At 37.4% G+C, this 23,360-nt stretch overlaps 1 protein-coding gene across 5 annotated transcripts in view; it reads left to right on the top strand.

Annotated features, from left to right (window-relative positions):
• Positions 1-703: 703 nt before the first annotated feature.
• Positions 704-23,360, top strand: part of LRFN5 (leucine rich repeat and fibronectin type III domain containing 5) — a 312,634-nt gene continuing 289,977 nt past the window's right edge. For all 5 annotated transcript variants that reach the window (XR_004057363.1, XM_030930918.1, XM_030930915.1 and 2 more), the window contains exon 1: positions 704-2,429. The gene's annotated coding sequence lies outside the window, so the exon portion shown is untranslated. The remainder of the gene's footprint in view (positions 2,430-23,360) is intronic.

Here is a 23,360-nt window from a genome sequence, read left to right as displayed (position 1 = left end):
TAACCTCCTTTCCAGTCGCACCTCTTTTCTGCTTTAGACCCTGCTTCTGTGCCGGTGACCTTACAGACCAGGTCTGGATTATGAAGATTGTTTGGCTCCCTTTCTGCCCTTGACATACTAAAATGTGACCAACTGCAGTATTCGTAATGTCTGATGCTGAGCTGATTCCCAAATATAAATGTTCTTTTCAGAATCCGCTCCCATCTGATTAGTAAGCAAATCACCACCCACACCTAAGGGGACAGCGGAAGCCAGCCTCAGATGACTGAAACCCCCAAGTCAGTAGCTCTCCTTCTCAAAATTTCCGGCGGGTTATTATAACTAATGCCTTTTCCCACCTCCCTAAGCAGCCGAAGCTTGACTCAGTGATGATTCTCTCTATCCCACAACCGAGAGGAAGTGGGCGATCAGCAAATTGCCCTTTTGCAGGAGGCTGGGGACGCCCCTGGAAGTTCGCTTTCATCCTCCAGGTTTTCTGCCTTTTCCCTTCCCCCTTCCTGCAACGCCCCCGCACCTCCTCAGCCTGGGGATTTCCCGGAGCTTCGCCCGCCCTCTCCGCACCCCCCTGATAAATCGGTTCAGAACCAGTCTGGCTGGGAGGCCCGTGGGCTGAGAGCAGCTGAGCGGCCCCCGCCGGGGTCTCACGGACTCTCGGGGTCTGGCCGACACGGCCGCTCCCGTCACTGCGGCGCGGGCCGAGCTCACGGCCGCGCGCCCGCCGCCGCCGCCGCCGCCGCCGCCGCCTCCATGCTGCAGCTCGGGGCTCAGTTCCACGCGGCCAGGAGGCCGCCGTTCCCGACACGCGCAGCCTTGGGAAGCCTGGCTCCCGGGTCCGCCCCGGCCGCGGCCGCAGCCCGGACCTCGGCTGCTTGCCTAGCGCCTGAACTGCGGACTCGCCCCAGCGCAGTGGCCAGCGGGCGGGGCGCTGTGTGCAGCGGCGCGCAGGGAGGCGGTGAGCGTGTGCAGAGCTGCCCGAACGGAGGACTATGTATGTGTGTGCGCGTGTTTGCGCGTGTTTTTCATTCTTCCCTTGAGAATGTGAATTGTTTAGCAGCTGGCTGCTCCCTTAGGATTCTTGACTTTGGGGAGCTCTGGACTGTGAGCACAGCCCACCCATATAATCCATTTTGCACCGTTGGTTATATCAGGAAAAAAAGCGCAACTGGACGGGGGTGGGGCAGACCAACGAAACCTTCTGGAGACACACACATACACACACACTCACAGGAGAGAGGAAGAATTGAAAGACTTGAGAAGACTTTGATAACCTCCCTGCTGGGCCTTCTGTTTTCCGGAAAGATCCTGGATGTTGGCTACCTTTTCAAGTCATCTTGGCATGTCTCTAGTGTTTTGTAAGCCGCTTTCCAGCTAGCTGCGTGTGTGTGTGCGCGCGTGTGTGTACGCGCGCGCCTATCTGATGCATTTGACTGTCTTTTATCCAACTGCCCAGAAGCAAATGTGTTAAGTCGGCGATGCCCCTTCGTGCCCGGGTTCTTGCAGAGCTCTGAGGACGCCCAGACCCATTTTCCTGGCTGGATTTGGAGCGGCTGCTGGGCTGTGGACCCAGGTGTGTGGATCGCTTTATCCAGAAGCTTGGAAAGCGCCAGTGTTGACCTGCTTCCAGGTACATCACAAGGTCAATAGAGGGTCTTGCAGCTCTCTTGTTTCCGTGTATCTACACCTTCTTCTTTTGGCCAGAAGGATATTTACGTTTTGGTTCACAGCATTTGAAGCCAAAAGTTCAGCCCTTCGAACTGGTTTGCTATACAAAACAAAACAAAACAAAACAAAACAAAACAAAAAAGGTAATGAGGACTGCTTATCAAACTGCTTAACAAAATCCCCGACTCTTCCTCAGCCCTTTCTCGGCTCCCTCCTCTCCACCAAAATGTCACCAGCTCTTGAATTACGTGGATTCGGGTTGGAGGAGAACTTGAAGGAAACGTGATTAAACGGCTATGCGAGAACGCTCTCTTTGCTGCCCGCAGTCCTGTGGGCTTCAAAGCCAATCGTGAGAAGGACTGGTTCCCTCCGTGCTGCTTCCTCCCCGTGGAGTGCCGGGTGTGGGTGTGCAAGTGTGAGTGCAAGTGCGCGCGCGCCCGGGTGCGAGTGTGTGTGAGTGTGAGCGTGTGTCTGTGTGTGCGTGCGCGGCCGCCCTGCCTCTGCCCGCTCCCCGGGCGCGGAGCCGCGGGTTTCATGGGGCGATTGCAGCGGATCCCCCACCCGGCGCGACCTGCGGGCAGCGGCGGCAGTGGCAGGAGCTGCCTTTCCGACTCCCTAGGATGCGGGTGCTGAGCTATGGCAAAGGGCAGCGAAGTGACGAGCGAGACCCACGTACGACTGTGAAAGCCACCTGGAACCACCTTGCCGGGATTGTACCTGCAGGCAGAAAGTCTTCCTATGACCGTCTTTTCCCCTAGAGGCACCAGGTAACAAGCCAAGGATTACTCGCCTCACCCAATTTCCTTTAGATCTTGTTTCTAGTGTCTTATCTGCATTGCAGGCTACTTTACTTATTAATGTTTTGAAAATCATTGGGAAGGGTTGAGTATCCAAGGGCGCCTGCTCTGTGATTTTGTAATACAGTTTCTAGTAGGTGAAATATAAATCTATACCTGAGCACTTAATCTAGTAGTGAAAGCTTTGGGAATATGGATGTGCTCCACCCTGAGGATATTTGTTGAGAGCTAGGCGTGTGGAACCTGTCTGATGATGCCAGAGATCACAATTCTGTTTCCTTCAGGCTGTGGTTGCCACGGACCATTTGGTACCCAACCCTCTCCAGATTGTGGAGTGTGAGTGGGTGTTTGGTTTCCACCCATCATTTAAACCAAAGATATTTTTTACCCTTTTCTACCTCTGGTGCCAGGTTGTTTTCCTTTCCTTGTTGTGGAGGAGCTTGCCAGATCTTTTTAGTAGTTGTAAATTACGCATCTGGAGACTTTGACTTGAAATGGAGTTTTCTTGGAACTTGGTTTGCATGAAAGGGAATATATTGTCACGGGTGTGTGTTTTGAGATTGGTGTTTAACTGCCAGGGCGTGCTTTTATGTAGCAGAATAAATCCACGAAATAAGTCATTTTTATATCTAGCAGAACCAGGCTAAACCGATAGCCACCACCCAACATTCTCTCCAGCTGTATTGTCTCCCTCACGTCACGGAGAGGGGCTCCTGTGCGCGGGTTTTTTTTTTTTTTTTTTTTTTTTTTTTTCTCTGTGTGATAGATACTTTAAATTTCTTTTTCTAGTGCCTCGATTTACAAGGACCAGGTTGGATTTGCGACTGCCTAATTAACATATTGGGTCTGATATGTTAAAATGAGATTCCCATGGCCAGCTGAAGCAGAACAAATTTAGTTAACTTCCAGAGCCCTTTACCCTGGCGCCTTTTTTCCCTGAATTCCCTTTTATCTTATCTCAGCGCCCGCCCCCAACGGAAAATTTCACTCCCTTCTCGAAGACGTTAGAATTAACAAGATAAAGCACTTCCAAAGTAGTCTCATCAATGTTTTATTCCATAGTGAAGACGGTCTGAATAATTTAGCTAAGGAGTGTTAGTTTGTCTCCCGCCTTTGGGAGCTGCTTGCTGGCTACATTCAGCGGAGGACTTGGCCCAGCCAAGCTCAGGGTTCCCTGCTTCAGGAGGCAGTGACTGGGGCTGCTGGGGGGCGGGGGGTTCTCTTTGCTAAAGCCGCTTAGGAAGTGTAGGGGCGCTGCCTGATTTTCCTCCACTCGCTGCGTTTCTATAGATATCCATATGATGGCATTTGCAGACTTCTAGCTGGCCCATAGCTGCTCTGCTTGTCCCTGCGCACTGACGTCCCCAACTCCTCTTCGAGTCTGGGCTCGGCTGCTGCTGCAGCCCTCGCAGGCTGGTGGTGCTACAAGGCCATGTATGCAGCGGGCTTTGGGGGCTGGGCTCTGCCACTGCAGCTGGCAGGCCGGCTTTGACACTTTCTCCGGGCGGGGCGGAAGAGCTCAGCGGACCCCCTGGCAGACAGCAAGCGGATCGTGGCCGAGGCGGCCGCCTGGATGTGAGAGGAGGGAGATGCCCAGAGCCATAGAGGAGCTTTGAGGGCGGTGGTGTCCTGCCTTTGCCTGCAAAACCTTTCTCTCTCTCTCCCTGTCCCTCCCCTCGGCAATGAATATTCAAGAATATGGAAGGAAAACTGGCTACAAAAATGTCTTGATATTCAAATACTGCATGATTTATCAGGATTAAAAACCTGAAGCTAAGTGTGTATTTCCTAGATTTCCATTTGTTCCTCTTTCTAACCCCCCTTCTTGCTCTCCTCGGTTTGAGCATGTCATTTGTACCCGTATTGTTTCTAGTTGAAACACCTCTGTAAAGTCAACTAACCTTCCTCCCCAACCTGGTACCCAATAAACGTGAAAGAGGAGGACATGAGGGCCACTCTTCAGATAGATTTGCTTTGTAACTTCAAGCTGCAGGGATAACCAAGGAATAATACAGAAGATACCTCGACTTTAATAGAACTTCCCCCTCTGAGGTCCCGGGTGAGCGGAGGGTGGGGAGAGTGTATTGCCTGGATTAAATAATGAAATAAATGAAAGATAACAGATAATTGGGAATACATTAAAAATGATTTTTTAATTTTATCTTCCTTTTTTTTCCTTTTTCTCTTTTGATGAATTTACTTCTAATCCTCTTATCACTAAGAAAATCTTAGAAATCTGATTTGTGTATTCTAAACGTCTGACAAGGACACCATTTTGTCCTCCCAAATTACCCCAGAATACTATTACAACAGTATTGATATCATACTTACAATATTTGTTAGCAAGTAAGTTATACCTATCTAGAGAGTGCCCAAGAAAAAAGAAATGCTGGTGAATATAGGTTCTTGGAAAATAAGGTGTTTTCACCACCTCCCACCTATTTCACTTTCTTCTGGCCTTTTCCCACTAAGCGTTCGATTTTTTGCAGGTTAAGCTTTGTTCTTCCACCTTCAGCCTCAGGGAAGGCAAAGCAAATGCATTAAAATGGATGCTGAATGCTCAGAAACCTAAACATAGATGATGGTGTGATGCATGTTTGAAAATGTCACTCATTGGTGCGGATTGGACTTAGGTTAAAGGTCGTAACTAAATAGAACTACTAGCACATGGCTACATGAATAGAAGTTCCTAAGGGGGGAAAAAGATTTCTGCTACCGTTTTCTTCTCCTTTTTCTGGAAAAATGGAGAGGGTACAAGTTACTTTGAAAATCTGAGTCCACTGTCCTTGCTAAGAATTGTCTTCAGATAGAGCTGTCCTGGCTCACTAGCCTGACTCATTGATGAATTAACACTTCAGGTATTGATAGGACATTTCCCAGCCAAAAGCCTCCTTCTTTGTAAGCCCTCTTTTAGTCACTATTAATAGGGACAGAACAATAGGATATCTATAAGAACAAGCATAAGCAGATAGGTGAAAAGAAGTTGTTGTTTGATTCCTGCACCTTGGATAATTTCTTTTAGTCATTTTTTTCCCTTTCTCTTTTCAAGAGGAGAATGACCTTGAACACCAGGCTTCTGTTCTTTCACACACTTCTCTCCTTCCCTCATAGATCTAATGTGTATATGAGCACACACACCTTGTTTTTGAAATATGAGATTCCTGTGCTGATGTTTTGGGAGAAGTTCATAAAGGTTTAGTTCTGACTGACACCAGCCAGAAGTGATTTCTTTCCTTTTTCTCAAGAGGGGATAGCAAGAGCTATAGTTACCTGTGGGAGAATACCTCCACTCTATTCCCTTTTCAATTATTTTTGTCTCCTCTGTCATTAAATGGATTTTGCGTGTTGAAGCAGTATCTGGTTATGGCATTGGTGTTTAAATGATCTTCATATGTTATGTCATGTTTTATCACCCTTTCATCTTTTCATAAATGGCTGTCATTTTCCTTTGTCCATTTAAGTCAGTTATCTGGATCTTGTTGCTGTTTGAAGCACTTTTGGCTTAGTAGTTCTGCTGAGTTTTCTTGCTGGTGAAATTGAGATCTTGCTTTCTGCTGATGTATTGCTGTGTTGTTATATGGTTGGGATGAGATGCTTGCAGGTATCTAACAATATTCCTGCCTCTGCATGACACTACTACATAATATCTACTAAATTATATATTTTAAAATAAATGTATCATAAATAAGATTGCTAATAAGTTTTATTGCCAATTTTGAGGCTGGAAAAAGGAAGCTACTTGAAACTTCCTAAAGGCTTAACTGGCTAACCTAGTAGCTTATTTCAGTGATTTTTATTTTCTGGTTACTTAACAATGTAACATATTGGCATTATCTTCAGGGTTTTGTATATAGTATAATGAATTTTATGTTTTATGTATTATTGAAGAGTAAAACTGGAAATTTAGACCTTGTAGGTGTGAGTGTGAGCCCCTAGAATACATAACTAGCAGATAATTTTGCTAAATCATTCCAATGACACACATGTGCATACTCTGCCTTGTTCAACAAGCCTTGAGACTGAGACTACTTATTCTGGTTGCAGAGCCCACATTTTTATTCCCATGGCATCCTTCAATCATTGAGGACTGTTTCGAACCTAAGGCTGTATAATTTGTTCATTACATGGTATGTGCATAGTGAAATTAAGAAGTATTATGTTCATAATTATTGAAGCTATTCCACTTCGAGGTGAGCCATTTTTAGTATGCCCTACCAACATAAATTGTATGTTATTATGAAAATTCCAGTTTCATATAACAGAAGACAGAAATGTAAGAATTTAATTCAAAGATAGCCAATGCTACTTTTAAGCTTTTTCATCATATTGTTGTGAAAGATACTGTGTTGCCAAAATAATTTTTACTAAACATAATTTAATTTTACATAAACATTTTACATGACATAATTTAATACTAATTATGAAGTTGGTTAATAAGTGGTAAAAATTACAATGGAATTACATGCTTATATAACTGTGCTGTCCATCATTTCACTGATTCCAAGTAAACCACATGAAAAGTATTTATTGTTTAAACTGCAAACTACATTTGTAATATTTCTCAGAAATTGGTTTTCATAGGCAGTGTTTAAGTTACATGGTCACATTGGCAGGAAAATGTCAATTGACAAGTTTGTTCTTCTTAGAAAATATGTCTTCCTTTGGGCATATACCCAGTGATGGGATTTCTGTGTCAAATATTATTTCTGGTTCTAAGTCTTTGAGGAATCACCACACTGTCTTCCACAATGGTTGAACTAATTTGCATTCCAACCATGGCACATATTTACCTATGTAACAAACCTGCACATCCTACACATGTATCCCAGAACTTAAAATAAGAAAATATATCTTTTTACAAAAGAAATCTGTCAAAACTCAAAAGCTCACACTGTTCTTGCATTTTGTGTGTGTGTGTGTGGGAGCATGGATATAATTTATTGCTCTAAAAAATCTTCCAAACAAATATTTTGAAAATGGTATTATAATCCTCGTGGGAAACAATTGTAGATTTTGATAGAAAATTAAATCTATTTTAGATTTTACAATAATAAAAGACTCTAGAAAAGAAGTAATACATTAAATGATTAAGGTTTCAACAAATTCTGGGAGCAGTTTCTGAATTCTTAGAAAAAAACAAAAAAAAAATTCATTCAATAGATGCTCAATCAGAAATAGTATATTTAATCAGGAATGGAAGCCTAAACAATGCTGTTTATCTTGATCTATTTCACTCCACCACATTCAGCTCTTTTGAGGAAGCGCTAAAGAGCCTTGAAGGATAAACTTCAATTTACTTCTTGATTCCAGTGTTCGTTTTTATTCCTTATTTTCTATCTTCAAGTAGGTTTTCCATGGATTTTAGTGGTATTACCTCCCAAGTAATAGAATATTTGTATTAATGTGATTTACTAGTGGGGACATACCAACTACATTGCTATGAAGCCTAACTTTCTCTTATCTCCTTTGGAAATATAGGATGTGGTACTTTTCTTATTAGTTAGCTCTCCTTTTATTATTTTTGTATGGTGTGAAGATTTGTCAAGTTTTTGAGTGGTTTATTTACACTTGTTTTTATAAGTGTTTAGACATTTGTACAGCAACATTAAACTACATATAATTTATATGGCAGCATTGAACACTACATGAGTAGTGAAATATGCTTTATTTTATGTGGATAGATATCCTGAGATCATTAATATTCACAAATATTTTAATTTGGAATCCCACACTCAATAAAAATAGGTCTAACTTTAAATGAAAAGTTTAAGGTTATTTTTAGGAATTATGTTAGGATATTTGCCATATATTGACTTTTTAAATATCAGGCACTTAAACAATGTATAACTGGACATTGGGACCTGACCTCAATAACTCATTTTCTTAGTAACATGAAAAATACAAAGAAATGAATAAGCTTGAAATTAATTTATTAGCTGAAACTTTTAGTTCTATTTTGATGTTCTACACTTTGTAGTAGGAAAGAGAGAAGAAATTAAGAAATCATGGCTGTGTTTCGTAGAGGTTGGTATTGTGCAGTAGTTACATTAAAAGGAACTATGGAATTCTGCCTCCCTCGGTCACAGTCCTGTATAACCTTGAACAAGTCTTTGAACTTCTCTGAGCATCATAATCCTCACCGGAGAAAGAGGGCTAATAATATGACTTATGCAATCAGGCTATCTGGAGGTTTCAGTGACATAGTTCATTAGGCACCTGACTGTTATTATCATTGTCAGTATCACCACGATCATCTCATCATTAGCTAGCGTAAGCATGAAGAGAGAAAGTGTAAAGGAGGTGACAGTTGTATGGCTTCAAAAGCTCATCAGACCAGGGGTCATATAGTCCAGTGTCTTCAGGAACCAGACAGAAGATGTAAAGCAGAGAATCTAGCTGAGTTTAAGAAATCATAGACTGTATTTCTAATACACTGGAGAGTGCATGACTTACCCAAAGATGTTCAAATTTATTCATTTTAATCTCTGATGGGCATGGCATTAGACAACTTGTAAGTTCTCCTGACATATATATTCAATCTTAATTTTTTTTTAAAGCATCTCTGCCAAGTGGTCATCTTGACTAAGCTTGAGTAACTTTAGTGATTCCCAAATCACTCCACCTAAAATATATTATTTCACGTTCCTATAGATGTATTATAACTTTCTCCTTTAACTTGAGCCAAAACTCTGGCATCTTGTAGCTTCTAATTATTTTTAACGTGGTAGAAAGAGGCACACAAGTCTAATTCCTAGTGGTAGTACTTCAAGTATTTGCACTGAGTTCCTTGAAATTTCCAAACCACAATTGCTGTGCTTATGACTAAACATATCTTGGCCCTAAACGGGTTTAGGACAGTTTTCTGTATATCATGATTTCAAGTCCTTTTACCTTTAATGGTCAATAAATATTAGCTGCCATTAGTCTTCATCATCACCATTTTCTGGAAGGTCTTCATTTGTTATCCAAATTTTCACTTAAGCATGCCAACAACCCACGTGGGTAGACTGCCATCCAGTTAAGCAGAGCCATTACTTGCTTGCTTTTGGAGCAGAGAAAGCAAGAAAATGCTGTAACTCTCCAGCCTACACTCATTTTAGATGTTCCAATTTGATCAATGTTTTCTTTCCTGCTGAGCCTGGACAAGGCATTGGAGTTCTTAACATATAAACCTTTTTTTTAAAAAAAATTAAAAATCATTTTTAAACGTTTTTGTGGGTACATAGTAGGTGTATATATTTCTGGGGTACATGATATATTTTGATACAGGCATGCAGTGTGAACTAAGCACATCATGGTGAATGGGGTATCCATCCCCTCAAACATTTATCTCTTGAATTACAAACAATCCAATTACACACTTTAAGTTTACCTCTTCAAGATGCAACAACTGGTCAATCTGATCACTGGATTAAACTTATTTGCTATTATAAGTTCTGGCACTTTTTGAACATTCAGATCATTTGATTTACTCATGATAACCAAGTTACTTAAATCTTTTCCAATAAATAGTGAGAGAAAATTCACTAATATATTTTAACGTTATTGTTCATAATAAATATGAACAACAATGAAATGGAGCAACACAAGAAGAGTACATTTTCACCTTACTCTAAGGTGATTGGCTGGCTGCATCATGAGCTGTCTGTTCTAGACAAGAATGACTCAAGTATATGCTTTAATTCCTTTAACACATATTTATTTGGCATTTAATGCATACTTAGATTTTCTGCTAATCATTTCTCCTTTAAGTCACAGAAGCCAAAATGGCATAGATGCCACTCTAGAAAAGTTGCAATCTAGAGTGAGAAACAAATATTCTTTCAGAGAGGAGCCCTAATCCTGAATCAGTCTTGATGACATTCTCACACCTTTTCCTCTAGATACCATTGATCTCTATATTATTTACTAAATTAATTTTTGTTACCTCCTCCATTGTTTAATAAAATTGATTATTAAGCTCCTAGCAGTTTTTCAGCCTCTATATGAGGTTATCTAATTCCTAAAAAGGGGAAAAATAATTTGAATACAGAAGAAAATGACATGTAAACTTACTTGACTAAGTATCCTGGTCAAATGAGTCTTTTGGTTATCAACGTTATCCATAGTCTTGAATGGTATTGTCTTTAGGCATCCTGTTTAAAAATGTTTAAAAATTTTGCATTTGATGTGAATTCAAATAGTTGTCAAGATCAATACACCACATCTAAATATAGTTATTTCCTTAATGACTTCTTCATTATATATGTTAGCAATTGCAGGAGACCCTTGGGGACCAATCCAAGACATGTTTAAGGCAGTTCATAAATTTGCCCCTTCTTTTGTTCTTTCTGTCTCAACTGTAAAGTGTTTCTTTGATTTTCTTTGCTCTTATATAGCTAATTGTTGTCAATGTACTTGCCTTCCTTTTAAAGTTCCTGATAGGAACTTACTAAGAACATAATAAGATTGCTAGGTATGTTGGTAAAATAAGGACCTAAGGCTAAATAAAAGTCCAAGGCTTCATCCTCTGGAACAAGCACGTGAGCTTTCCATGTACTTGCTGAGGACAGTACTGAAAGATGCTAATATAATTTGGATAATATATAACGGATGATGATGACCATCAGCATCATCTTCATCATATTCTGAGAAGGTGGTCTTTTCCTAGCACTGTAGATTTTTACTTTTCTCTACTCTATGCACTAATCCTACAACTTTATCATGATTGCCTCTGTTTTTTAGAGGAACATATTGAGGCCCAGGGTGGTTAATTTGCTTGCCCATGATTATATAGGTAAGATGATAGGGCTAGAATTAAAATCCAAACATTTTTGATTCTAAAGGGGATGCTCTGTCGGCTACACCTAGGGGATTGCCCTTTTTTCCTACTGCTTACAGCTGTTTTCCATTGATTATTACAAAAAAAATGTGTTTTTAATCTCCTTCAAGGAAGATGAGCATCCTCTGATTATATATCCTATTTTTAGTTACTCATGTGCTTATGGTACTCTATAAATTGCCATGTCTTATGTATGTTTATAAAAACACTTTATCCCCTAGGAGATTCTGTAGTTGTTTGTATTCAGAAAATATTTGCATCCTGAGTCTAGGATATAAATATACACTAAAACTTTTTGATAAAGTAGACTGTGTGCTTTTGGGTGATTTGCTGTCTTTAATTTTCAGTTCCCATCTGCAGGAGGGACTGGCAGGCCATTTAAATGGACTGGTATGCTGTAAGTAATAAATAAATGTTCAGGTTAACATGTTTCCTAGTGCAAAAGAATCAGAACATACTGCAATATCATGGTGGGGTGAAACTTACAGATCATTCTGTCCGTCATTAACACCCTGGCATTTGTCTCATCATGCTCTGCCTTCCACTCACCTCTTCTTCTTTTGCTGTGCTATTTGTGTAGACTGCTGTTGATGCTCTTAATGAGTGCTTCAGGTGTTACTCCTGTTACCTCTTCCCTTTGGCAGAGGGTGGAAAAGAAGTCACTTGACAAACTCATTTTCTCATCTTGAATCACTGCTGTTATTTCTGTGACAGAGGGGCTTGATGATGGGCAGTCAAAATCTGGGCTTAATTCCAGATATAACTGCTATCAGGACAAATCTTTTCTAAAGTAAGCCCTGTGATGTTTTCCTATCTGTAAGCTATATTGTTACCTCTTGAATTCAAAATGGCCACAAATTCATTGCAGTGCTTCTCATCAAGAATAGATGTGTGTTTCTCTTCTCTTTGAATCTGAACTGGCCTTTTTACTTGCTTTCAACAACAGGGATTGCAGAAGTGATATGGTATAATTTTCAAGCCTAATCCTCCAGAAACTATGTAGCTTCTACTCTTGCTCTTTTAAGAAAATGTTACTATTATGTGAAGAAACATGGATTCCTCTACTGAGGACAAGTGGCCTGGCTAACAGCAGTTCCAATGGCCGGAAATGTGGATGAGGCCACCTGAGACCATTCACACATATTAGAACCTCCAGATAATTATAGTCACAAGAGTGACCCCAGCTGAGACCAGCAGAAGACCTAACCAGCTCAGGCCAGCCCAAATTGCTGACCCACAGTTCATAAACAAATAAAATGGTTGTTACTTTAAGCCACAAAATTATGTAATCAGAATAGATAACTGAGACATCTATCTTAAGTACTGAGACATAGCCAGCCACCATACCTCTCTGGAAGGAAAGACTGGCTCTCTTTTTTAAAAATGCTTTCAACAAATATTTGTTAAATATCTACTATAACTAAGCATGATGCCCCTCAATCCATGGATTCATATATTTTTAAGGCAGAATATATTCTTTTCTTACACCTTTGGAAATATTTGCTGATTTCTCAGTAGGTAAAATTTTCTATGATATTTCCTAACATGTACATGATAAGTAATTTTGATTTGCCTAATTTATAACTTACTGACTTATCGTTGCATTAGAGAAGCTCCTCTGAAAAGGTTGTCCTCTTGTGCTAGGAGTAATGCTATTCACCTAAAACCCAAGGAAAAATTTGACTCTTTTTATTAAGGACATGTTTGAAGAATTGAGGAGAGATGAATAACTTGATTTTGTTTTCTGTTTGGGAAAATCGATCTTATAGTAGATTAGACTAATTTGTGTAACTTTTTTTTTCCCCATTGATGTCTATCTCTTTAATAGTTCTATTTCTTTTAAATTGAAAATTAAAATATTGTCTAAATAGCTATGTGAGTATATGACTATCACACTTATTATTCTATTGGGATCAAAATAAATGGACAAAAGAATATGTGTAATTGATGGCCAAGTTTTCCCAATGATGTTGGGGAAAGCGGTTTCTTTTTTTTTTTTTGTTTTTCAATTCTAAGTGTTGTCTGTATTATTACATTTTGAACACATGGAATAAATAATTATCTCTAACGTCTATATTAAACAAAGGAAGCAGATTCAAGGGCAATTTAAAACCAAGATAGGAAATTTAAGTGAAATATATCACTCTTGGTATAAAGTGTGTATTCAGGAGGTGCTGATCAAATAAATGAATGGATATGTACATTAATAAATAAATATTGATTTTGGAATGTGGCCATAAAGCACAAAAATTTACTTATATGTAGCAACAGAAGGAAACTAATTTTATTTTTTGTAGTCATTACCTCTCTACTTGTGTATATACTTTTAGTGATAGCATTTTGTAACATTTGGGGATACACAACAAAGAACAGAATCCTAATTTTTGAAATATGAAACAGCCTTTGAAAAACAATGTCATATCATTCTAAAGATTTTTAAATATTTTCTGTGTCCCTATATCCCCTTTGTGAAATACAGTCTATACTGGGAATGAGAAATTAGTGTCAAGTCTCTCAAACTGATTCAAAGCCCATGACACAAAACTTTCTTGAACGGGGTAATCGGTATTGTAGAATTATCAGTGATTCTTAAGTGGAGAAACTATGTGAGCTGAATTTAAATGGAGTTAGCACTCACGGTTTCTGAATTGGTGCTATCAACAGTAATTTGAAGATATGCTTTGCCATTTTAAGCTGAAATGATAAATTGACTATATATTAATCCAAGATGGAGTTGAGACCTCCAGGTGAACAATGTGTAAAAAGAGTGAGACAGATGAAATTATATGATGGTCCCAAGCTTGTTGGAGTTCAGGTTCTGTAACTTGCATTTAACAGAATATTTTTGGTTTCAGCATCTAGAATTAAGGCTGGAAAATAGGGTTGTATCACTTAGAACTCATTCAGCAGGAAGTGAAAAACTCAACCTAAATTGCCTCAGCATCAAAGGAATATTTTTGTTCAGGCAACCAATTGCAGGATTATTTTCAGGCATAGCTTGACTCAGTATTTAAAAAGTTGAAAAATCAGGATCCAACTTTTAGCTCTAATTTCTCTCCATCGGTTCATTTCTTAGATTTGGAGGGATAGGTCAGGGTTGCTTCGTATCATAACAACACCATGTCCAAAAGCTGGTGGAGAAAGGCCATGAAAGAGAGGAGGTAAGGGAGAGAGAAAGTAGGAGATAGAAACTGTTTCCTGACAGTCCTAACAAAGATCCTTACATTGATTATTTTCAGCCCTAATTGTTTGACTTGGGTCATGTTACCATCTCTGAACTTGGTTGGGAAGAATCAATGCACTATTTGATTTATTTAACCCTTCCTTCTTCTTGTCTTCTCTTTCTCTTTCTATCCCTCTTTTTTTCCCTTTCTTTCAGAAATAGTTTATCTGAGAAGCCATTTTTCTGTCCCCCATGTGAAATTCAAAAACCAATAAACTTTTAGTGAACTTCTAATATTTTGGTTGGTAATTAGTGTTTCCTGCTTTAAGATTTCTTAGCAATTTTTTTTTTTATTTAAGGGAAACAAATGGAAAATTGTCAAGCCACATTCTTACAGCAAAATATTTGTAATGGCTGGATCTAATAGAATTTTATGAATAAAATTGCATATATTTTTCATTGAGAAGCCCACAACTGTAATATTTGTATAAGCTAAGCTTTGTCTTACTGTCATAAAACAGTAAAGGACCACATACATGTATGAACGTACACATATTTTCAAATAAGCTTATTTATTTTTATCAAATACTGAATCTCTATTAATGTGCATGCTATATATTGTACTGTTCATAATTATCATACTTTAAAAAAGTTTACAAATAAATTTAAGCTACAAGATTGTGGAAATATAATAATCTTTTCTGGCCGGGTGCGGTCGTTCAAGCCTGTAATCCCAGCACTTTGGGAGGCCGAGACGGGTGGATCACGAGCTCAGGAGATCGAGACCATCCTGGCTAACACGGTGAAACCCTGTCTCTACTAAAAAGTACAAAAAACTAGCCGGGCGAGGTGGCGGACGCCTGTAGTCCCAGCTACTCGGGAGGCTGAGGCAGGAGAATGGTGTAAACCAGGGAGGCGGAGCTTGCAGTGAGCTGAGATCCGGCCACTGCACTCCAGCCTGGGAGACAGAACGAGACTCCATCTCAATAAAAAAAAAAAAAAAAAAAAAAAAAAAAAAAAAAATCTTTTCTTCATTTTAAAATGAAATAAAGTATAGTAAAATTATAGAAGGGAATATGACAATGGCTGCATTTAAATATAATTTTTCTTAAAAGTCTTAGGTAACTTTTTGTTAGAGAGAGATCGTACAAGTGCTGAAGAATTATTATAGCTTCGTATTTGTTATCATGATCTATTTTTGAATTATCTGAAATATAGAATTCTCCATTATGATTCTTCCAAGTCATACTCTTTTTTCATAGGGATAAATCCGTGTTTGCTTATCAACTTCCTTGTAACTTTGTACTATAATTTAATTTTAAGCTTATATAAGACAAAAACATACTCAAGTTTTAACTGAGTTACGATATATCATATTTTGTATTGACTTCTGGTATGATTACAGTTAGAGGAAGGAAATAATAAACCTTTGAGCTGGTGAGATATAGGTCAGTTTGAGAGTCTCTGCTTCAGTATAAGATCAGCTCTGCTATTAAAGTTCAGCTTTCCAGCCCCCTAAAGGGTCATTGCTTTTCTCTCAGGACCACAGCATTTCTAGAGTCATTGAATGAATGATTTTCCATTTGACAAATAAAACAGCCAAAATTCACCTCTTGTGGTGATACGGTTAGACTTTGTGTCCCCCACCCGAATCTCATCTTGATTTGTAGTCCCCATACCTGCTGACTTGTGAAGCAGGTGCCTTGTGAAGCAGGTACCTTGCTTCCCCGTAGCCTTCCGCCATGATTGTAAGTTTCCTGAGACCTCCCCAGCCATGCTAAACTGTAAGTCAACTAAACCTCTTTCCTTTATAAATTACCTAGTCTCGGGCAGTTCTTTATAGGAGTATGAAAATGGACTAAAAATTTGGGGATTTAAAAAAAAAATTTCTGTGTTTGAGTTCCCAAGTGGCATGTTAGCAAAGTAATCAAACACACCTGTGTTTTGTAGCGGACTCAAACATGGTTCAGTTACTTGTGTATATAAGTGGTTTTAAGATCAATTTTAATTATAAACTTCCAGTGTCTTTGCTATAAAGCTGTGTGAGAACATTAAAAATATGTAGGCCTGACTTTCTAGTTTTAAGGTAGGGCAATACCAACTTATATTGTTATTATATTTTAATTGCACTAGCAGGCTTCTTAAGGTCTAACACATTCTTTAAAAGTTGCATACTTATTTTGTTACAGCTAACTTCAATATTGTGGAGATGGAAATCTGAAAGTTCCCTTTTTATAGTCATTTTTTGGTCAGAGTACTCTAAAATTTATTAACTAATTATGGTGAAATCACAACTCAGCATTCCATTTGGGAGGAAGTTGCTGGCAGCCTGTGAAGAAAATAATGCAGTGTGGTTAACTAATGTTCCTGTTTCCTATAGTGTAATGTAACTAGTTTAATAAATTACATATGCAACAATAATCTCCTGAATTATCAAGAAGGAAATAGTTCCTAGGCCCCTACAACTAAGATATTGCAGAGTCAAATACCTTGTGCTTCAAATATTCAGACTTTGAAATAACCTCTGGTCCTAACTTCAGCATGGGTAGCACATACTCCATATATTTCACTAGATAAAGATATTTTGAAATATTTAATATTTTAAATATAGTCCAAGACAGTATGCTTTTGTCATTTCAATCAATGTGGACCGAAATTTGAACGACTGGTTCATTTTCTTGCAATTAATCCTTTTGTGAAAATTTCGTTGCCACCATTTAATTAAAATCAACAATAGATTGTTCATAATCATGAGCAAGGAGAATATACTGTAATATAATATTATATCATTTGTAGCCTCTTCAAATAATTCTTCAGAAAAGAGAAACATTGAACTAGAAGGTTAACAGTGAAAGTAGCATATAGCAAAAAATAGAAAAATAGTGTCTTTTCCAGTTTGGGTAGAGCAGATTTATTGTATGAGTCTGCAGGGAATCTGCAAAGTGCTCTAAACACTCACTTTTAATTGAGATAACCCTGAGTTTCTTGAAGTATAACCAGTGACAGACTAAAGTAACATTTTGATTAAGCAATGTTGAATTACGAAGTACTGTTACTCTACATTACTGCTGGGAACCTTAATTGAAGTTCAGAATCTGACTAAAAGCAACAAAGGCAACTAAGCAAAAACAAAGAAACAAAAGTTCTAAATCGTGCTTTTTAAAATCAGTTTCTTCACAGTTTACCTCTAAGTGTATATACATGCACATACACATTCACAGGACTTATAATTTTTCTCATTCCCTTCCTTTGTTCCTCGATTTGGATTAAATAATGTTCCTGCTGCTTCTTAATTTTTTTTTTCTTTTCTATGTCTTATTTGCAGAGTTGACTATTTCCAGATAAAATATCCTAATCATAGGCAATCAATTGCCAGTTTAATTTTTAATGAAGCAGCTTTAAGGATGTGCTTTTTACTAGTATTTTTATTCATATTTTTCTAAGATACAGATTGCTTTATTATCTTCATCATGATTAATGGATGAATATTTAAAGATAAATAATGAATGAGAGAGGATAGTACAATTGTAGTCTGCTGTTCTTCATGTAGTACTCTGTGTTGTACTCTAACGTTGATATGGTTTGGCTTTCTGTCCCCACCCAGATCTCACCTTGAATTGTAATAACACCCATAGGTCAAGGTTGGGTCCATCTGTAGGTAATTGAATCATGGGGGCAGTTTCCCCTATGCTGTTCTTGTGATAGTGGGTGAGTTCGCACGAGATCCATTGGTTTTATAAGCAGCTTCCTCCTGCTCTGGGCACTCATTCTTTCTCCTGTCGCCCTGTGAAGAGGTAACCTCTGCCACAGTTGTAAGTTTCCTGAGGCCTTCCCAGCCATGCAAAACTGTGAGTCAATTAAACCTCTTTCTTTATAAATTACCAGGTCTCAGCTATTTCTTCATAGCAGCGTGAGAATAGATGAATACAAACATTATTAGAAGTAATAGTATACAGATATGGCATTGGAATTATTCCTCAGATATAGTTGAACAGGTAAACTGTAATTACAAGAAAGTTTATTGCTGTGTGACAATAGTAAATAGCGTATACTGGCCTTTAATGATCATTTCTAAAATAGTCATATTTAATTTTATTTGACCTATGATAATCTCTATTAAAATGTGTATTTTATTATGAATTTTTACATGTACAAGGTAAAAAAAGTCAAGTATAACAGCAAAAACACATTTAAGCAACTTTATACAACCTAAGTATTCATCAGTGGTGTGTAGGTTTCTTATTCTGCTGTTTAATTAAATGAAATAGGCCTATATTTGATAATAAAGTAAGTTGCTGAAAATATGTGGTTACATAAGAATGGAAGCCATTGTGGGCATGTTTCTTTGGGTAAAAACATATATGTACACACATATACAAACACATATAAATGCACATTTGTGAATTTACATCTTCTGGAAGGATACTTACATAGGCAAAAAGTAGACAGGGATACTTTCTAGGGTGTGAGGTTCTAGGGTAGGAGGGTCAAATGATATCAACTTTATCTTTTTGTAGAGTTTGACACTTTTTACCTTGTTCATGTAAAAATTCATAGTAATAAAAAACAAATACATGTTTTAACAGAGATTTTTATTATTGGTCAAATAAAGTTAAATATGAGTATTTAAAAATGATGATTAAAGACCAGTATATGCTACTCACTGTGCTATTAAATATGTATGTGCCAACTAAAACATCAATGATATTTGAAAATTATATTTCTATAAATAAATTGAAGAAATTTAGCAATCAAGCTTATCTGCAATGTAATTTGTACTATATGCAACAGGCTATATGCCTGGCTGCTATTGGGAATTTCACTTACAGTGGGAAATACCAAAAATACGAATTTTTTAAGAGTTTTTGCTATGTCTTACAATGTAATTTTATGGAGGGAGTACCTGTAGAACCTGAACGTCTAACTTAATTAAAGTAATACTAAACTTTTGACTTATGTGATAAAGGATATGTCATTGGGGGCTCTTTTTATGTGCAAAATGTTTTATGTTACTTTTATGAAGACAGGAATATTGAGTGTGTTGTGCATCTTTACATCTGGCCCTGGAACAATGTCCACTATGTAGATTAGTGATTACACAATTAAGTTAAAAATACCATTTTTTCCCTACAATTTCAACATAATTTTAATATTATGTACGTATAATGCAACTGTGTATTCTAATTTACTCTGATGTATTAGACAAATAAATGAAAAGGATGAGAGGCTCTGCTAAGATGCTATTCTAGAAAATTAATAATAGAAAAAAACACTGAATTCCACATTAACAGAGATAAACGTTTTATTTGGGTTTGTACAGAAGAATGAAGCTACACTTTTGAAAACTATTTTATGTCATATTTAACAGAAATATATTTGCATCGATGCATATTCCTAGAACAGAAGAAGTACTCAAATCTTATCTTTCCTCTGTACATTTTCAATAAACTTGATCAATAGTATAAAAGGATAGTTTTCACATTTAACTTTCACAGCAGAACTCTAAGGTTAGCGTTTAAAGACTAATCTCCCACTTTTTATTGAGATATAATTCACATAACAAATAATTCATCCTTTTAGCATGTACAATTTAGTGGCTTTTATTATAATTACAAGGTTATGCAGCCATCACCACCATCTAATTTTAGAATGTTTTCATTATCCCTTAAAGGAACTCCATATCCGTTAGGAGTCACTCCCCATTCCGCCTCTCAGGAGGTTATTTCTGGAAAACAAGCAACAAGTAAAAGAAAAACAAACACACACACACAAAAACCAAACTTTATAGAAAATTCATTTTCCCAAGGGCCTTTTTCTTAATCTTTAGGATAATTAAACCATTTTTTGAAGCATTCCTCTAGGTATATTTTTCTTTTGTCAAGTGGTTTGATTTTGCCAGATTCTCATTTATTGGTAGCTATACATTTGAGTCTAGGAGTTATCTAACAAAATTCTCATTGACTTCATGAAATCCTAACATTTATAAATGAAATTTCCATTCTACTTTTCCAAATAGCTATGTTTATGTTTGTAATTCAAAAGTATTGATAAAGGAATCGACAACATGGTCAAAGATATAGATATCTCTGTGTTAATTTATGTGTCCATTTTTCTATATTGGTATAATGTGAAGAGACATTTGAATGGGGCTAATTATATACATGAGTAATTCTTTAGTGGATATTGTAGTGACAGTTTTCTGCTTTAAGCAATCTTGTTATTTCAAAGACTTGAATAAATACTACTAGGTTAAGAGCCCCTTTGTATATCACTTGAAATTGTATACATTTTTCTTTTCTTTTGAGAAACAGTGAAATGTCCTTAGTTTCTATTTGTGAAATTGATGATTGAGGGAATTAATTTTATTTTTTGCAGCTAAGAAAATTAGCATTTACTTAGTTTTTATTATTCTAGGCTTTAGTGACATTTAACTGATAGGTACTTTCAAGGATGCTGAGTTTCTTTTCGTTTGTTTTCACAACTGCTTCTGTAATATGTGGTGAGAACTCTAGGAAGAGACTGTTCTGTCAAGGTGAAGCTAATCTAATCATTTGATAGTGAGTTCTTGAATCCTCTCTCTGATTTTAAGTTTCTTTTACCCCTCATTTATTATATAAATGATGAATTGATGGGTGCTGACGAGCTGATGGGTGCAGCACACCAACATGGCACAAATATACATATGTAACAAACCTGCACGTTATGCACATGTACCCTAGAACTTAAAGTATAATAAAAAAATGAAAAAAAAAAAACCAATATCTTGCTTTTTTCTCACTAAGCTACCAGTGAAGTCATTTCCCAGAGTAGGCAAAAATAAAAGATTTCTATCTTTAGTCTGGTCCTTTTTCTCTTGTCAGGTTTTGCATCTTTAACTCATTGATTTATTCATTCAACAAATATTTATTGCTAAATATCTTCCTGTTCCATAAAGAGTGGTAGGATCTAAAGACTCAGCAATAGAGTGAGACCTCATCTCTACAAAAAAATTTAATAACTTGCCAGGCGTGGTGGCATGCACCTGTAGTTCTAGCTACTTGGGAGGCTGAGGTGGGAGGATTGCTTGCGGCCAGGAGGGTCAGGCTTCAGCAAGCCATGATTGTGTCACTGCACTCCAGCCTGAGCAATAGAATAAGACCCTGCCTATAAATCAATGAATAAATAAATAAATAAATAAATAAATAAATAAATAAAGCTTAGCAGTAAACAAGAGAGAGATGATTGTTGTCCTAGTTGAATGTACAGATTAGAAGGGACTCAGATTCCCAAGAAGTCCTAGATTCAATGTATTGAGTACCAATCTGATGTCTGATATGGATAGTAGCATTGAAGATATAGAGTGGATTTGCACATGTGGGGATTGTGATAAAACAGGAAACTTCATGTGCCCTGGCAATGTGTACGGTGACATCTCAACATCAGACTTACCTTCTTTTGTGTCTCCGGTCAGCGCATACTACGTAAGGCACAAAGATGGTGCATGTTGAACTTGCTGTTTATGTCAGGTCTGCCATTCTGACTCTCACAACTTCCCATTTAGTGTATAAACTATTAAAATCCAGTTGTTAGGCTAGATTCATCACCACCTGCCTTTATAAAGTAGATATTTATAGATATTTATAGATCTATATAGCTCTTTGAAGGCATTGAAGATACCATATGTCTCTATATTTGCAAAAAATACATTCTGCAGTTAGTAAGTTCTGAGGATTTTCCCACTTTTTTTTTTTTATTTTAGATCATGTATACTGCTCTGGCTCAAGTGCTGGGTTGAAAATGTCTTTAAATATTACTCTTCATTAATCAAAAACTCACTGTCCTATGATTGTTTCTTGTATTGCACCATCAGATAATTTATACAACAACAGGAGCAACGGATTTTACTGTTCAACCAACTTCATGCTTACTTACTTGTGGGTTACATGTCCATGCAGCTTTATGGCCTTGAAACGGTTTTCTATTATTTATTTGTAAAATAATTCAATTGTTTTGCTTTATTTCACTCTCTTCAACACACTAAGATATTCGAAGTTTCCTGCATTTATTTAGCTTAGACAAATACCATTTTATTTCTCTGAATAAAATGTCCTAATTGTATAGTCAGTGTAGCTGATACAAATATTGTCCAAGGATAACTAAATTGTTTGTAGTTCTCTAAACGTGCTAAGCTATTTCATATTTTGATGTGTTTGCTTTTGCTCCTCATTCTGCTAAAATGTCATTTTCCTGATCATCCTTTAATTAGTCATTCAATAGGATTTCCAAAATCTCCTTTGGAAGGAGATGTTCCCAGTACTTCAAAGTTAAAGTTAGTGTCACATGTCTTAGTTCTCATACTGCACTCCAATCATATGTACTGGTGAGACCACAGGTGGGTTTCTTCTAATTAGCTTCATAAGTTGCAGAACCAGTTCCAGGATCTTTGAGAAGTTGTTTTTGTGAGAACTTTACTTTTTTTATGTAGTGCCTGTTTTGTATCAGAGCATTATTTCATTGTCACACACATTATATTTAAATCATTTATCCTTCTATGTACATATGAGATAGACACTAATATCTTTGAGTACATGATATATTTAGCTTCTTTTAATTTTTTATCCAAGTACCTAGAAAGGTGCTTAGGATATCATCAACATGAAACAGTTATGTGTAAAGGCATTAATGATATCATAAAACACAGGTGACAGTTTTCTCAGAGATTTTCTCTGACCCTATTAATGTTAAGCAAAAGATTTACTGTAGAATGATATCTGAAAAACTTCTATCAGTAAAGAAGTAAGGGGAAGAGCTAGGAAGGACCTATATACATTTAGATTTAATTAAAGCATTCCTCTGGATTAAATCACTTTAGGGCAAAGACCTTTTTTTGCAGTTATGTAGACACCTTTCTGAATTGGCAGTTGGATCATGTAAATAC

The sequence above is a fragment of the Rhinopithecus roxellana genome, chromosome 5, assembly GCF_007565055.1.
Source record: "Rhinopithecus roxellana isolate Shanxi Qingling chromosome 5, ASM756505v1, whole genome shotgun sequence".
NCBI lineage: Eukaryota > Metazoa > Chordata > Mammalia > Primates > Cercopithecidae > Rhinopithecus > Rhinopithecus roxellana.
The sequence above is the reverse complement of the archived record's forward strand: the minus strand, read 5'-3'. Positions and strand labels throughout refer to the sequence as shown.